This window comes from Lepidothrix coronata, unplaced genomic scaffold (genome assembly GCF_001604755.1).
Source record: "Lepidothrix coronata isolate B3197 unplaced genomic scaffold, Lepidothrix_coronata-1.0 Scaffold3, whole genome shotgun sequence".
Classification (NCBI taxonomy): domain Eukaryota; kingdom Metazoa; phylum Chordata; class Aves; order Passeriformes; family Pipridae; genus Lepidothrix; species Lepidothrix coronata.
In genome coordinates this window covers 83,344-99,663 of record NW_016690183.1, presented here as the reverse complement: position 1 = coordinate 99,663, position 16,320 = coordinate 83,344, and the positions used below count along the sequence as shown (strand labels likewise).

Genomic DNA, 16,320 nt, shown 5'->3' with positions numbered 1-16,320 from the left:
TGTGCCTGAAAGTATTGTCCAAACGCTTCTTGAACTCTGCCAGGTTTGGTGCCTGTGACTACTTCCCCAGGGAGCCTGTTCCAGTGTCCAGCAACATCACAATATGAAAAATTTCAGGCCAAGCATTTGCAGAATAGTAGCACTTCCATAACCACAAAACAGACGCTTCTGAGACTGCCCTTCAGCTCTTGGCTGGGGAACCTGTGAAAGCAGAAAGCCAGTGAGCTGGGACTATGTCCCAGGAGTAAATAATCCATCAGGCAAAGAGGCACTAGACTGATATGTAAACCGTAATATCTCACCTCTGGATTACATTACCCAGGAGGAATTCTGCTTCATACTGAATATGGATACGAATACTGAATATAGGAGAGCTGGAACATGGATTCAAAGGAACAGGAAGAAACCTGGAACAAGACAGCACTTGCCCTTAAAATCTCTCCCAGTCTCATTTTCAGGTAGAGTGGTGATGGGAAAAAAGAAAGGATATCTCTGAGAAAGCCTGTCCTGCAAAGACATTCTTTTATCCTGATACATCCATACTGGTGGAGGTGCAACGAAAATGCGGGACTTCAACCGCTCCTTGTACCCTGGTAAATAACATACCAGAAACCTAGACTGCATTAAGGAAAAATTCACCTACTTTTGAGACACCCACCAAAAACTTTTGTTTAAAGGTTTGAAAATGTTTTAGATACCTCATAGATATGAGCAAGATGGATCTCTGAACAATATTTTTTCCAGATGTTGACTTGATATCAAGATGACAAGCAAAGAGAAGAAAGTAGAAGTCCAAGCACTGTTTCAGAGGAGCCAGAGTGAAGGACAATATGCATAAGCATCTTGTACTTCTGTCCTGCAGAACCACATCATGCCAAGCAGCATATCTGGCCACCACATACATCGAGTATCTGCTCACTCATCTGCTTGCAGGGAAACTAGTAAAGAGGTACTGTTTGGAAAGAGCATCCACTGCCCTCAGAAAGTGTATCATGGCTTTCATAAAATAAAACTTTAATTAAGCAATAAAAAAATACAACTTTTGCAAACATTTAAAGCCACATAAAAAAATAAAGTGCCAGGTTTTTGACTGCTCTACACAAATGATATGTCATTACATTTAGTTTTAGTAAAGTAAATCTGATTTTCCACTAGGTTTAAGCAGGAAGTATACTCAAATATATCTCATAATAACACTTGGTAAGAGACAGCATACTTGGTCTGAGCCTTGCAAGTATAGAAATTCCTCACACTACAGGGGATGCTGAGGCACAACCATCCGCTGCCTGATGCCTGCACAGCACTCTGTCTTGGTGCAGTTGATTATGTACTTATTTGTCTTTCTTGTCCTTAGCATGGTCCGTCAGGTCTCCTAGAGAACAGAAAAGATGAGATCTTTTGATTTAGCTCTCAAGAGAGTTTAACCACAATCTCTGTCATTGATGTCATGATGATGGCCCTGGACAAATAAGTAATGAGACATAGCTAATGAAGACTGAATTTTCCTACTAAAAAAATACAGAGGATGGTTCACACTTAGTTCACCAATTGCTATAATGCACAGGCAGTATTTCCACAACCGTTGGCCAAGGCATTTGGAAAAGATTCCAGTGGTTTGAGTAATAGGCCAGGGATAGAGACAAAGTTTAATTATTTAAAGATACCACGTACTATGGTGGTTCTGGTTGAGCGGATGATAGTGAAAAGTCCGAAATTACAGCCCAGTAACATTGGTCATCAAAAGAAAAGGTACACTACGAACCTGCAAGTGGAAGGAAATTTTGCCTTGGCATCTTTCATATTCACATGCATTTCTGGAACTGACTACCTAGGACCAGTGTCATCTGAGGAGAATAATTAGCCAGTGCAACATAAGTTTAGGATTTTACCAGTGATTATGAGAACTGAACACGGATGCTTGGATAAGGTTGGCTTTAGCACTCACACATTTCTTATTCAAGTCTGGTGATAATACATCTCTGGGAGGTCAATTTTTTACATATAATAAATATTTATATATAAATATATATACATTTTCTTAAAAATTAACTTTTTTTTTCAAAGGTTTTTAGTGCATTTTATCTACCACAGATTGGAAAAAAAACACATTGGGACAGAATTTATACAATTACTTACTGTACAGTAGCAATAGCTATGCACAGTTAATATTCTTATAGTTGTTCAACTTGAATCATAGAAGTTGACAGTCTATGTTTGAAAACAGCCCACCTTTGCAGTGAAGCAGCATAGTCTTCTGTATGATTCTCCAAGAAAAGCACCTATCAGGTAACTGTTAAAATTAAAAGCAATTAAGATCTTAGGCAGTTATGGTAGGCATTGCCATAAACTGAAACAAAACAAAAAAGCTCCACTTCTATTCATTAGGCATTTGTCACGATGTGTACACTGCATGCTTTTGTTTGAATAGAAAAGCAATTATGTTTTAATACACTTATATTCTAATCATCTCCTTATCATCCTGAGATAATGAGTCATTAGAAAAAAGAATATTATATACAGCAATACAGCTTATTGTTCTGTGCAAATTATTATTGCGTCAGCTGAGCATAACTACCTGACAGTTAGGAAAGCTTAGTAATCAGCAGTTTCTGTTTGTGCTTGCACTATCCATGCAAGCCTCCAGAAGGCTTTTTCTTCATTTAGACTTGTTTTATGCTATTAGTGAACCTAAAATTCATGACCCCTGCATTGGATATAGACACAGAGAACACAATTTGATGACATAAAACAAAAATAAAAAAAATCTTTATAGCTGCCATGTGAGTGGTTCCCATGAGGCTCAGATGCATCTGAAGCAAGTCCAGGACATACAATTACCATGACTACTGCAGAGTAACTTTTTTAATGCAGTAAAGAGTGGATATGAAATAAAGGAAAGTATAATACTCATTTTCATATAAATCAACATCATCAAATTGCTGAAGTACACAGTCAAGTCAGATAGGCTGGGGAGATCATTGGTTTTAAATGAGGAGAGTCAGAGTTCAGACTTCTTTCTGCAGATGACCTGATTATCCTTAAACCAATGCCAAGATAAAAATCATGCTTCCACACCCATAAAGCTACTATATCAGCTCTGAAAAGGGAGCTATGAAAAACAACAGTAGCCAAGGTGAAATGTTAGGCAAGGTTAAACTATCCGTCTTTAAACAGTATGTGCTATGTCCTTGTCCTCACCTGCTGCAAAATGTCAGGAGCACGACCCTAGCAGAGACCTCACGCAGCCTGGGGAGACTGCAGTAGTCATCTCCATGAGAAGTGAATCTTCCTCCTGCAATGATGTCCAGTCCAGGGCTAACTATTAGCTCTGCTGGAGCCATTACCCTACAAGCCATAAACAGCATAAACAAAGAGGGATAATTGGTTAAGGATGTTGAGAGGCTATATTTTTACTGCCCAAACAAATGGTTCTTTAAAGTAGGACTCTACGAGTCCTTATTATGTTATTGTACTTAAAGCAAGGCTAAAAATAAATGGGTATTTCAAAGGTAATAAAGACAGAAGGCCAAAATTCTGCTCTGCAATAACTGTTATTTAAAAAAGTCACAAAAGCAACTTGCATCATGTCTCTCCATTAAGTTTACAATTAACATTTTTAGAAACTAATAGAAAAAAATTTCTTTCTTAATGTAATTGGTTCAATTGGTTTCTCAGACAAAATTTGTACACATCTTGGACATCCAAAACGAAATTTTCTAACTACAATATTTCTCTTTTATCAATGTGTCACTGCACCTGATCAGCATCAAAAGAGGGAATACACATATGCGTGTGGGACAACAGTTAATTGTTTCCTATCTTACAGAGATAGGGGCATACCATTAATTCTCCAGTATATGGCACAAAATTAGAGCCTATTGCTACTGCATTTTCATCATGTTAGAATGCCAATACTAGGTTGTACTCTTTATATAAATCTAAAAAAATACATGAGAAATAACTTTTGGGTCTTGTTGGTTATATTTTTTTTTCCTAAATAGTAGACATTAAACCACAACTTAATCATATGTGCAGAGAAAGCATATTAAAGTCTTTCACACAGTTAAAGGGAAGCAGGACAAGTGATAAATAGCTGCATGTATGCAGTACTAAGGTTACCCTTGAAAATCAAAGCTTTTTTTGCAAAGTGAAAGGCATAGTATACTATAAGTCTTTCATAAACACTTTTATAATACCTTTGTGAATCCTAATGCCCTATTACTGGAGTTTGTAGTAAAGGTTTAAATCATACTATGTTTACAGAAACACTGTTTTAAAGGTTTTACAGTCAGAGACGGCATCAAGATAGCCATTCTGATAAGAAGCAAAAATAAACTGAAGCAGAAATAGACTTATGTTAAACAAAGCCTTTTTGGATTCTAAATATTATGATGCTCAGCATATGCTTGCTCTACAGATCTATTTGATTGCTGATTTTCTAATGATGATATTGATGTGCTGTTAATAGAAATATGCAGCACATGCTTGCTAATCGTGATAAGCATACACTGCAAATCCATTTGATTGTTAAAATTCCTAATGATGATATCGATGCAATATTGACATGCTGTTGAGAAAAAAATCCACCATGCAGTGAATGACTAAATGAGGTAGGATGCATCAGATATCTGTTTGATTGTTAAATTTCTAAAAATTACTCTTAAGCATTTTTCAAGGAAATAATAAAAAAAAGCATGCAATACCTGGTATTCTAAATATTCTACACCTTAATAGTCTTCAAGCAGTATACGTAAATTTTCCGTTTGTTCTGGAAACATTCCTTATATAATTAAACATATTTCAAGCTCTTTTGGTAGCATGCTGCTAAAAGAGAAGTATTAAATAAGTATTTTAATATCTTTTGCAACCAGTTTTTACAGAAGTGAAAGAAATTAAAAATAAAGGGTTTTTTTAAAAAAAAGCTCCTTTTATGAAATAAAAAATTCTGAAATTTGAAAGCGATTAATAAAGTAGTTAATGCAGAACTGTAAATGCCTTCTTTTTGCAAAGAGATTTAGCATTTAAAAATTTTTTTTCTATTAAAAAAAAATTAAATAATACCTAAGTATTGAAGCGAAATACTTAGAAGTTTCCCTGGAAATTATCATTACAAGTGAAGTGCAACACTTTTGGCAGTAAACTGGTAAACCCTATCCTTTTTACTTTAATAATCTATGAAGACACAAGGAAGATTTCAGATTTGTTCACAACTTTACCTTCAACTTCCTTTCCCCACTCTGTTACTCCCCCTTACCAAAAAAAAAAAAACAAAAACCAAAAAAAACCCCAAAAAACCCCACCAGCCCAAAACAAAAACACCAAAACAAAACTACCTCAAATAAACTGAAAATTAGAATGGGGGCAGTGGACAAGAGAGAACCAGCAGCACGGCTGAACACCAAGTGCTCCACAGCGACAGAACTCAGGCTTCAGTGTGAGCAACGCATTTCATCTCTGATGTAAATTTTTGTTTCATCAACACTATAAGTGATTTAATACTGACTGAACTGATCCAAATCTTATTAATCTTCGAGTAGGGATGCAGGTCCGATGGCCCTGTGTATCCCGGAGGACAGACTGCCATCTAGTGACCGCAGGAGCGTTGTCAGGCAGGGATAACCCACCCCCGGACAGAACTGGGAGCTGTTTCGGACCTCGATCCTATCTATCTGTGCTCTTGGCCAAGGTGGGAGCGATGCCTAAGCTACAGGTCTTCCAGATCCACTGCAGAAAGGTGGGACTACTGCTTACAGCCTATCCCAGAAGTAGATTTCAAATAAGGACACAGCACCTCCCTTCTTGATCAGTTAAAAAAAAAATAATAAATCATATTCTCTGAAGAAATAAATTGTTTCTGTCAGATAAACAGAGTACAAGACATTCTCCTATAGAAGACTATAAAATATATTCTCATATGTTGTGCTGCAGAACTGCCTCAGTCTATTTTATATTTTCTGATGTTTCCAGTTCTAACATTGGGACTTTTTCACCACTGAAATCTATAACAGAACAAAATCCTGAATGTTACCATTTACAAGGTCATGATAGGAGTAAGGAAGAGACAAAAGCTTAAGCAACAGCAAACTCCAAGCAAAGATAATGGTAAGCATATGCATAAGAATCAAAAGAAAATAGGCAAAGCAATAGGATCCTTGTGGTTAATTCTGTCAGCTTCAGGTGCTTGCTTGTGTCTAACACTCGCAAGATCAGTGAAAAAAAGTTAATACATTGGAAAACATAACCCTTATAATGATTCAAGGCCACTGAAACCTAGAATTATCCACTCCTCACAGTGCAATAGCTGCATAATTAATGGTGCCTTCCTTTAGTATGCAGATTACTGTCTTGCAGTTCCATGCACACGCTGGAATACACAGTACTGTGCAGCAAAGAGAATGCTACTTACTTCCAGCTTCAACCCATTCTACTCTTCAGGATACAGAATCAGCAAAGGTACCAAAAAAAAAAAAAATCCAAAAAAACCATCCCACAATCAAGAGCATGTGAATAGTCAAGGAAAAAAAATGTATAAGTGTTTGGGTAAGCAATTAGTACATGGAAAAACATTTCAAGAGATGATGGAACATGATCCCAGTTCCTCCCACCTGTAGAGCAGGAGGCATCAGGAACCTGATACATTCTGTATTGCACTTTTTCCTATACCTTGCCATATGCAACGTGACACAAAAGAAAGGGAATCACAGAACAGAGAGAAACACCCTTTTGTATAATCAAGCTAGTCATTGCTATTGCTACCACTTCACTGAAGGAAGAAGATAATATACAGAGGAACCATACTCAGAACAAGATGTTTCTATAGCATGGCCACTTGAATAACCGGACAAGCCAAACACATAACATTCTATTGGAGGTACTTAAGCTAAATGGCTGAAGCAGCTTTCACAGGTCAATAAATTATAAGAACTTACATGTGGCCTTGAAACTGGTGCTAACTAGAACTTGCTGTTTTTCTTTTTAAAGCTAATATTTGTTCCTCTGGAAAATGAGGTTCAGTTGACCTCCACAGTGATAAACTTGTAAAACAGTTTGTCTGAAGAGAATTTTGAGATGTAAGTTGAAAAAGATGCAACTGCTGAAAAAGAAGGGTGCGGGCAGAGGGCAAGGTTAACACCGAGTCAGAGAATTATTTAGGTTCTTAGAAACCAGCTTCCATCATATCTCAAGTGACAGGATTCCTAAACGTGTAGAAAAAGAGTCAAACCACCGTATTTGTAGACAATGTAATGCATCTAGTGCTGGTGCCAATATTTCAATATTTCTGGCCTCTGCATTAATTAGAATAACAATTCAAACACACCTGATTTTGATTAGCTTGGTCAATTTTTACAGGAATAAACTCCACAACATTTTACAGCATTTATGAATAGGGTTTTTAAACATTCTACTTGATTACAGAAATAAAGTTGATCTTACAGGGCTTTATTCCATAACCCACTTAGCCAACTGAATGCAGTAATGACAGATTCAATACCATAAGAAAGAGGGTGTCAATCTATGAACAAGAAACATATCAATAGAACCAGAAATACGATATATATATTATCATAGCTTGCAAGTTACTGAACTGTGTTAACCTATTTCCAAGAAGAAAAAGGTGTTAACCAAAGTTAGGTTTACACACTTCTTCTGTGGTTACATTGTTCCACAGGGGGTTAAAGAGGGAATAAAGCAGGAGTGGTGTGAGTAGTGTTTAAATCAGACAGTTAATGAGCTGCCAATACAATCTTTATATTTTTTAAAAAGTCAAATATGATCTGATCATTTTTTTCCACTCAATATAGTAATCTTTATCTGTGGAATAACTTTAAGTTTTTTCGTAAAGAGATTTTTAAGAACATTAACTTTTTACTGTTAGAAATAAAGTTTTACTCCTTCCTCACATTGTGCCTCAGCTCTTGAGCCAATTAAAAACTAGTTCTGTTCTGAGCAATTCAAAGCCTATGAGAAATTTCAACCAATTCAGAACTAAAAACAAAACAGTAAATTATTTAATTTCAATTAAAAAATACACAAGTCTAATACAGTTATTATACCATCAGTCAGTTCAGTGAGAGTTGTTTCTTCAATACCATTAATGGAAAAACTTCTGATTTCAGCAGATTAAGCTGGAAGAAAATCTAAATTTTTAAATCTTGGATAGAGAAGTTAGGTTAGGAAGAAAGTGCACTCAGACAGCGCAGCAACATTTCAGCATGGTGTAATCCCTATAGTCACAGAGGAGAGAAAGAAAGTTATGAGAAAGTTCAAGACATAAAAATAGCATGAATAGGAGAAAAAAATTCAAAGCCATGTAATATTTCATATCTATGCAATTTCTTCTGGAAGCAAGAAAGGAATGTCTTAGGCCTATCTTAAAGAAAGAATAAAATAAAGACTTCAAACTTCGAATAAAGACTGCTAAAACAAAGTCATTTTGAATAATCAGGAACAGTGCAATCCACAGAAAAATATAATTTAGGAAAATAGTTTTTCCTTTACCAACTGACAGGTGAGAGGATCAGAAGTTGTATTGCAAACTTGGTTAAGAATATAGAAAACGAGAAAATTTTCCAATAAATTTTCTGAATGAGTTCTGTGAAAGACCAAAGGTTTTTTTCACTGCAACTGTAAATTGGTTCAAAACAGTGCAATGGGAAATTTACATATCTTTGGATAGAACAGTAGATATGCCTAGAGCTGAGAAATACTATAGAGACAAATGATAAACTACTACAATGTGTCAAAATTAAGCATATTCCCAACTGTAAGTCAAAAAACAAGAGCAAAAAAAGCAGAGAGTAAATTGATCTCCTTCAAATTTATTACGGGGGACAAGAGATGCAAGAGTTCCCAAGAAAACAAGTGTATTGTCATGCTTGCCATAACACCAAGCATTTTTCAAGATTGTCATTCTTGGCACAAAGTGCCTGGAAATAAGAGAAGGATCCTGCCTACTCGTTGCTCTTGAAACAGGGCAGGGTGTAGCACATGCATCACAGCACCACTGGAGCACACACAGTTCCCCTGTGCTCTGTTGAAAATACCAACTATTGTGTCAAGATCTTCATTCCTGTCTTCCACAGCCTCACAGCCAGATTCTGCCACCTTCCAAACAAACTGACACTGAAGAGTTCTGATTAATGATAGTCGGATTTGGAGTACGGATATAAATGCAGTTTCGAACAAATCTATTGGTAATACAGCAAAAATCTATTTTGACCTCAGTCTGAAACATAAAAGCTTTATTCAAATATCTTCCCCACTGGTCTGGGGAATCAAGATCTCTGTCCTGCAAATCTTTGCTGTTTTGAAGGATCTTCTTCAAATAGACACTGCACATTGCTAAATGGTTTTCAGCAGTTTCTAGCATTTGAACAAACCATTTAACACAAAAAAGGGAGGACTCAAGAGAGGCTAATATAAATTAAAAAAAAAAGAAAGCTTTTTTTTGGACTCTTTAAGTAAGTATATAATATATAAGTATAGTACATAGTAAAAAAGGTACTGTACTGATAAAGGTTAACACTGAAGGCCTTGGAAAAGTACATTTTCAGGTTAACTCCTTAACTCTAGGCATACTAAATTCATAACAATTACTAATCTATTCCACTAATTAAATGGTTTTGAGGGGTTTTTTGCTAATTTTGAATCTTTGCCGTAATCTAACCCAATGACTCCTAAAAGTGTTGATCAGAAACAAAACAAGATTTTGAAAAAATTGCACACGTGATGGCTGTAACAACAATCTATTTAATGCTGCTATCGCACCAACATATTTCAGCAAGTGGTTTCTCTCCCTTGAGGGAGTCAGTCCCTGACATATCAAATAAACCATCTCCTTTCCCCAAAAATGCTAAATAATTGCATCTCAATTCTTGTGTCGCTCTACATTTATGCAAAAATTATTGTGGATGTTTACTAAGGTATGTTACACTTGCACCAGTGTTATAGGCTGAGACTTGAGGAAAATGAGCTTCCTGACCCTTCAAGTGCATGGCAGCTGTCTAACAGAAAATGGTTTTAGCTTATATTAAAGCTGTTTTACAGAAGATAATTTCTGTTCTTTTACAGAGACAGTTAACCACATTGTTTTGCATCATGTTGTGCATTTTTGGCATGTGATCTTTAAAGAATAGATTCCACCATAGGCTCGGGGTGGGGGAGGTTTCATAAGGTGCTAAATTATTAACATTGGTTAGCATATTTGATTACAGGAAAAACACAAGATTGCAAACATTTGCTGCCAATGAAAGTTTGAGTGTCAATATTTTTTCCCCTTGTAGTTTAGATTGAAAACTTGGAAAACAGCAATAGAATATAATTTCTTAAACATAAGCGATTTCCTTCCATCTTTGGCTTTGATGCAACAATACAGAGCTACAGTACAGGATGTCACAGTCCAATCACCATCAACCCAGCACACGAACATTGTAATTTTTTATATAATTTCTTAACCCAGAAAACCCCTATGCAATTCAGAAATAATTCAGAATCGAGGTTGAGTATAGAACTTTCCCTAAAGGATGAGAAGAAAGAACATTAAAAACAAAATCCCAAAATCTTCAGACTAATAAATTGTCTTTTAACCATCAATTCTGTGGAAGAAATAGGTTAAATATAATGTGGTTTCCCTCTCCTAGATCAGGTCACTGCTATAGTATACCATATACTAAGAGTTTGCACATCGGTTTTGATAGGGTAAATAAAGGAACTTCCAGAGAAGGAAGATATGTATGCCTTAAACTTCACAAATTTGTTTTGATTGATTTCTTCTTTATTCTGTATGCTCTTTAAAATTAGCTCTGCCAGTTAAGATTGTGGCTTAATTCCAAATTGCATACTTTAAAAGGTTTTTTAGGGCTATTTAAAGGTGGCAACCATTAGTAAAATATTTCCACAAATAACATTTCATAATTTGTTATCTCAGGAATGTCATGATAGCCTTTTTTTCCTTTCTTTTCCAGGGGACTTGGTGAGTGTTTGGGTTTTTTAAAATAGGAAACCAATCGTTTATACATAGTCTCTCCTTGATGAAACATCTGGAGAGACTCAACTCTTGTGGCTATTTTCTTACCCCCTTCCAGCACTTAAAGTCATATAAAAGATTATAAAATAATGTAAACAAGACTAAACACACAACATGAAAAGAATTTTGATCCTTTTCAATAAAAGAGATAAAATGCTGAAGAGGACCTGTTAAAATACAATTAATTAGGGATGCCTCTGTACAAATTAAGGTGCGAACAAGATCATATGCCAAAGTCAACAACACAGTTTTCATTTAACAATAAATGTAGAGAGATAGCAAGAAATAGGAAAAAAGGAGAGAGAAAGAGAGAGAGATCAAACAGAAGATAGTTACCGCTCATGGATCCAGCAGCACTGGATTCCAGCTCCCATTGGTCCTTCTTCACCCTGGGCTTCTTAGTGGCAGGGGTCACCCATTTGTTCAAAACTTTTCGCTATTTATACATCTTAGCAAACAAAGGAATTAATGCTCATTGGCTACAGAGTTCTCTTATTCTACTGGTTAAATGATTCCCTGGATTCAAATGCCAATTAGTTCCATGCTCAGTCTTTTCTCTTTTTTTGAGTATATGGGTTTCTTGGGTCTGTGGGCCATGGTGGCTGCCATGTGCCCCTGCCAGAATGACCTTTTACCCAGTCAGACCTGATTTCAGCACGGTCACTGAGTTGGCTTTACTTGTGGCCTGTAAATTCTTCATTCTTTATGTCCATTATCAGCAATATATTCTTCTCCACCAGCTTTGTTAAACCTTTGTTAGACCTTTCCCTAGGTCTGAGATAGCAGTACAACAGTACCACCTTTATCTTATCTCAAGTTTCCACTGTGGTGGCATATTCGAGGGTGGGGCTTCAGTGGTTGTTGGTGGTCACAGATGCCCTCTATCCTACAGTTTGGGGTGATCTTTGTTTGGCCAGTGATATGCATATGAGCAGTTCCCTCTTTACACAGTTTGCCACAGTGGGAATTTTTGTCTGGATGCATTACCCAAGATGTGCTAACCAGATCTCGTCTCCAGCAGACCTGGGGTTAGCACCATCCTGTCACTCCATTCTGCACTTATCTCATGGCAAAGTCCGTCTGTGGCCAAAACAATGCTTGAGACAGGCAACTGTGCTCTTTAAGTCCTTACAGGATCAAAAAAATGTTGATCTTGAATAACTTTTCAAAATATGATTATTTTTGTGTTTTCATTGTGCTTTCAAACAGCTGTATCTACTACGATGTCTATATAATACAAACCTGAAGCCTTATTTAGGATCCCAGTTCCTTAAGAATTTTTTAAGAGGCCAGAATGCACATGGACAGAATGTACTGACCAATACAGGCACATTGCAAAAATCTCCATAACAATTCCTTTGTTATCCCATTGGCACTTCTGCCCATTTTGAAATATTCCCAAACACAGTAGTACTCTAAAGAGCCTTTTTTAGGGTGCCAAAATACATTATTTCCAATTATAAAGTTCAAAGGCGTTTGTCACTGTAAAAGTAACGGAATGTGATTTACTGCTTTAAAGTGTTAGTTTTTATGTGTTCATTAGAACAACCATTTGGTGGCTTTCTGTTGAGTATTCATAAAATCATGCCTGCCAGATAATTATATTGCATTAATATGGTATGAATAAATGAAAGCAGTAATTATGGTTTTATTCTTTGTTTTGCAATTTACAGTTTGCTTTGCTTCAATGGTACAAAACTATTTCATCTGAAACAATATCACACAGTAATTTGTTTTAGGACTCTTCAGAACATACATATAGAGAGAACTCCACCAGAGTAATTGGATGGGTAGCATAAAGCTTACATAGATTAGAGTTACATTTTCTTTCTATCAGGCTTAGATCATGAGGAAATGCTTAAGCTGACAGGAAAAAAATATCAAATTTTGTGAAGTCCAAGTCTTTAAAATCAGAAATTATATTCTATACATATTTGCCACCTTTCTATCACCATGCACAGATTATACCATGCCATTCTGAAGGCCTCAGGAAATCCATGAGGATTACTGCAGAAGAAAGAGATAATTCAAAATAACCAACTGTCTAAAGAACTTGATTCTATTACATACAACTTACCACAGATGTTATAAGGGAATTGTTTATGGTTTTTTTTTTTCCCCAAATCAACCCTCCATTGCATTGCCACTGTAATCAATGGTGGCCTCCAAGAAGAGTCAGGAAGACTGTAGCTCAGAGAAGTATAAATTCTCTTTCTCATATCTAGAATTTGGAGTAGACTTCTCAGTGTATGGTTTCCTCATTACTTTGAGAAAGCAATGACCAACCAAGACAGCTATAAAGAGGGGATGTACCTAAGAGATCAGAGATCAAAGAATGTCAGACAGAAGTCCCTTCTGAAATTTTGAATGATCCTACCTCTTATAAGCCTGCATATTAACATCATGTGGTATGACTAGCAAGGTTTCAAGATCACCTCCCTACCACTCAGCAGGTATTCCCAGATACCCTCAAATACAATAACCCTGTTTCAGTAACAGACAAAGCATTCCCCTTGCACACAGCAAGCCCATGGCACTTCAGAGAAACTCTTTACTGTGACTCTTCATGGTCCCCTCATCATGTTTGCAAGGAAAGTGCAGGAACTAGATAAAAGTCTTTGGCATGGGCACAAGGTAGAGTTAGTCCACCAAGAACACATCAAACCATCCGAGCCACCTTGTGCTTTCACCAGAATTTTTACTTGAGCTGGACAGATCCCCCAGGAGCCAGCATAAGGAACTACGTGACAAGTACGGGGGATAAGAGGAAAAAGCAAGCAAATGGAAGGAGTGAAGAATATCACCTCCTTCTCAGAATTTTTTGCATATTTCACAACAACAATATTAAAGTTTGCATTTAGGCCCCTAGACCAATACTTTGTCTAGAGGTTTCTGTATGAAGCTTTCACTAAATTATGATCATCTGTCTTGGAGGTGAAGGCAGTTGTTTGGCAAGAAAGATCTGTTCAGTAGGCATCACAACCATGCAGCATCAAGTGCATTCAGGTAGCCATTTTCACAACCCCCCATCCAAGGGACTGATTTGAGAATTAAAATCTTTATATCGACTCCAGAGAATTAAGATCATTATATCAGCCCAAGAGAAGGTGTCCCTGTAACAAACATACACAGAGAAGGAGGTAGCTGTAAAATCAATAGACTTCTATTATTTAGCTATTACAAACCATAATCAGGAAACGTGAATATTTCCAAGGAGTTTGCATTAAAAACAAACAATAAACACTACAACTCAGAGAAGCGCACTAGAGATTATAGAAAAAATGTGAAAAGATAAAAACCTCAGGCAAACAAAAACTTACACAAAAAAACCCTCTAAACCAAACAAAAAAACCAACCCAAAACTAAAGACTTCTGCTCATTTTGTCGTAATTTTGATCATAATAAAGTATGGCTTAACTGAAAAATATGTCTTAAGAAGCACTGATTTTCCACATTATGTATGTATGTTCATAATATCAGAGAGGAGGCACTATAAGAGCAAAGACATGGGGCAAGAAAAGTTGCAAAAGTTAAAGATTTTTAAAAGACTTTTCTCCAGTTATCGTGTCAGTAAAATATGTTAAATGATTTTAAGGAAGGTAAACAGGTCAGTGAAGGATGCAGATATAATTGAAGCAGTATCTCACAGAATCCTTTTCAGAATTATTGTAAATACAAAGAACATTTCTTTTAAAAAAAAAAATCACTCTTAACACTTCACTCTAAGCTTAATATTAACAGGCCTTTTTTTTCTTCTCATACAAGAAAGATACTCCTTCAGTCTTGATCAGACCACGTAAGTAAAGCCATAAGGCTGAAGAATTTTTAAAATATTTGAACTTTTATTTTCTTTTAATATATTTCGAAATAGATAAGCACAGATAATGGTTCACATCTTAAAAGTCCTAATATGAGAACTTCTTAAGAAAAATCATTACAATTTCTATGAAATAGGTGGAAAACCTTTCCAAATAAATGTCTATATATAGATGAACTTCCCTGTTCCTCCAGATCTCTCAATTAAAAAATAAAAATTGCCTTTTGACACACCATAAAAATTAGTAGTTGTAAGCCATACATACCTTCAGAACGTACGTCATACAGAGCTCTGTAGACATTTTTATGCACAATGTCACAGCCACATGCAGACTCAAGTCTTCCAAGGATTGTATGTATATGGGATGGTTTGTTTACTGGTAGTAGTGTACTGAAGGAGTTTAATTTCATCCACAAAGGCACTGTTTAGTTATATTCTGAACCGGGAGAGTTATTCATGTATGTTTTTTAGCATTACTCTACATTGTTCATTTTTGTAATCTCCAAATTATGTTTCTCATGGTTCCTACTCATGTTTGTAAAAGACAAAAAAAAAAAACCACCAAAATTTATTTGAACTGATCTCCCAAGCTATTTTGCCACTGTACTGTACCAGCATCACTGAGAAGATTACCAGAATGGCTTAGTCCTATCTAGCACCATATAGATGGAAAGGGATGTTCTCAGCCAGACAACACGATGACCAGTTGTTGGACAGAACTGGGAAGGGGTGCTGGGGAACACCCCCCCCCAAAGAATAAATCATTGTCTTTGGGATACTTCTTCACAGAAGGAATTTTTTCGTCTTCAGAAGGATATTAAATGCTCATGAAACTCAGATGTAGCTGAGCACAATCAAAATGATTTGACTAAATATTTTACTACAAAAAATTAACTAGGAAAAAAATGGAATCTAATTAAAAATCTCCTAACTTATCCACACAGGTTAACAACTGTAAAATAACCTTTTTTTCTGATGCATTCTATTACTGGTCCCTACAGCTTTCTGTATTAAAAGCTTCAGATTTTGATTTGACCACTCTGAAAAGGGAACGTGCCACTTCACTGGTGGTAAGACAACTGAAAATTTAAGGGGGAAAAAATTCAAAACAACAAAACCAAAACCAAACTTCCAGACAACAGTCTACTTCATTATCTATGATGGAAACATAAGATCCATCTAAAATCCTTGAAGCTTTGATTAGAATTTTAATCTGCTTTCCTCTGAAATTATTCTGCTAGTATTTACTTTTAAAAGGAAAGGCATTCTGAATAACTATTCATATGAATTCTAAAAAGAGAAGGTTTTAAGAAAATCCTTAAGTTATCACATGATTACCATTTTAAAAAGCATTGTCAACAGTGCCAGGTAAGCACATTTTCTCACTAAAATTTTTCTCCTGCTTTCTAATGACATTTTATAAATGAGGTCTGATGAGTCTGGTATCCGTTTATAACAAAGAACTTGTCCAAGCTTT

The 16,320-nt window shown here is 36.0% G+C and overlaps 2 long non-coding RNA genes across 2 annotated transcripts in view; both read right to left on the bottom strand.

Moving 5' to 3' along the window:
- Window positions 1–1,274: 1,274 nt before the first annotated feature.
- On the bottom strand, window positions 1,275–3,308 carry LOC108499964. Its single transcript, XR_001875717.1, has 3 exons — window positions 3,199–3,308; window positions 2,230–2,290; window positions 1,275–1,372 (listed from the first exon to the last, which is right to left on the bottom strand). It is a non-coding gene; the product is annotated as an uncharacterized LOC108499964 (long non-coding RNA).
- The window catches only part of LOC108499969, a 19,121-nt gene continuing 6,102 nt past the window's right edge, over window positions 3,302–16,320 (bottom strand). Inside the window, exons 2-3 of the long non-coding RNA XR_001875719.1 lie at window positions 4,704–4,824; window positions 3,302–3,345 (exon numbers count right to left, since the gene is read on the bottom strand). This is a non-coding gene — a long non-coding RNA (uncharacterized LOC108499969). The remainder of the gene's footprint in view (window positions 3,346–4,703; window positions 4,825–16,320) is intronic.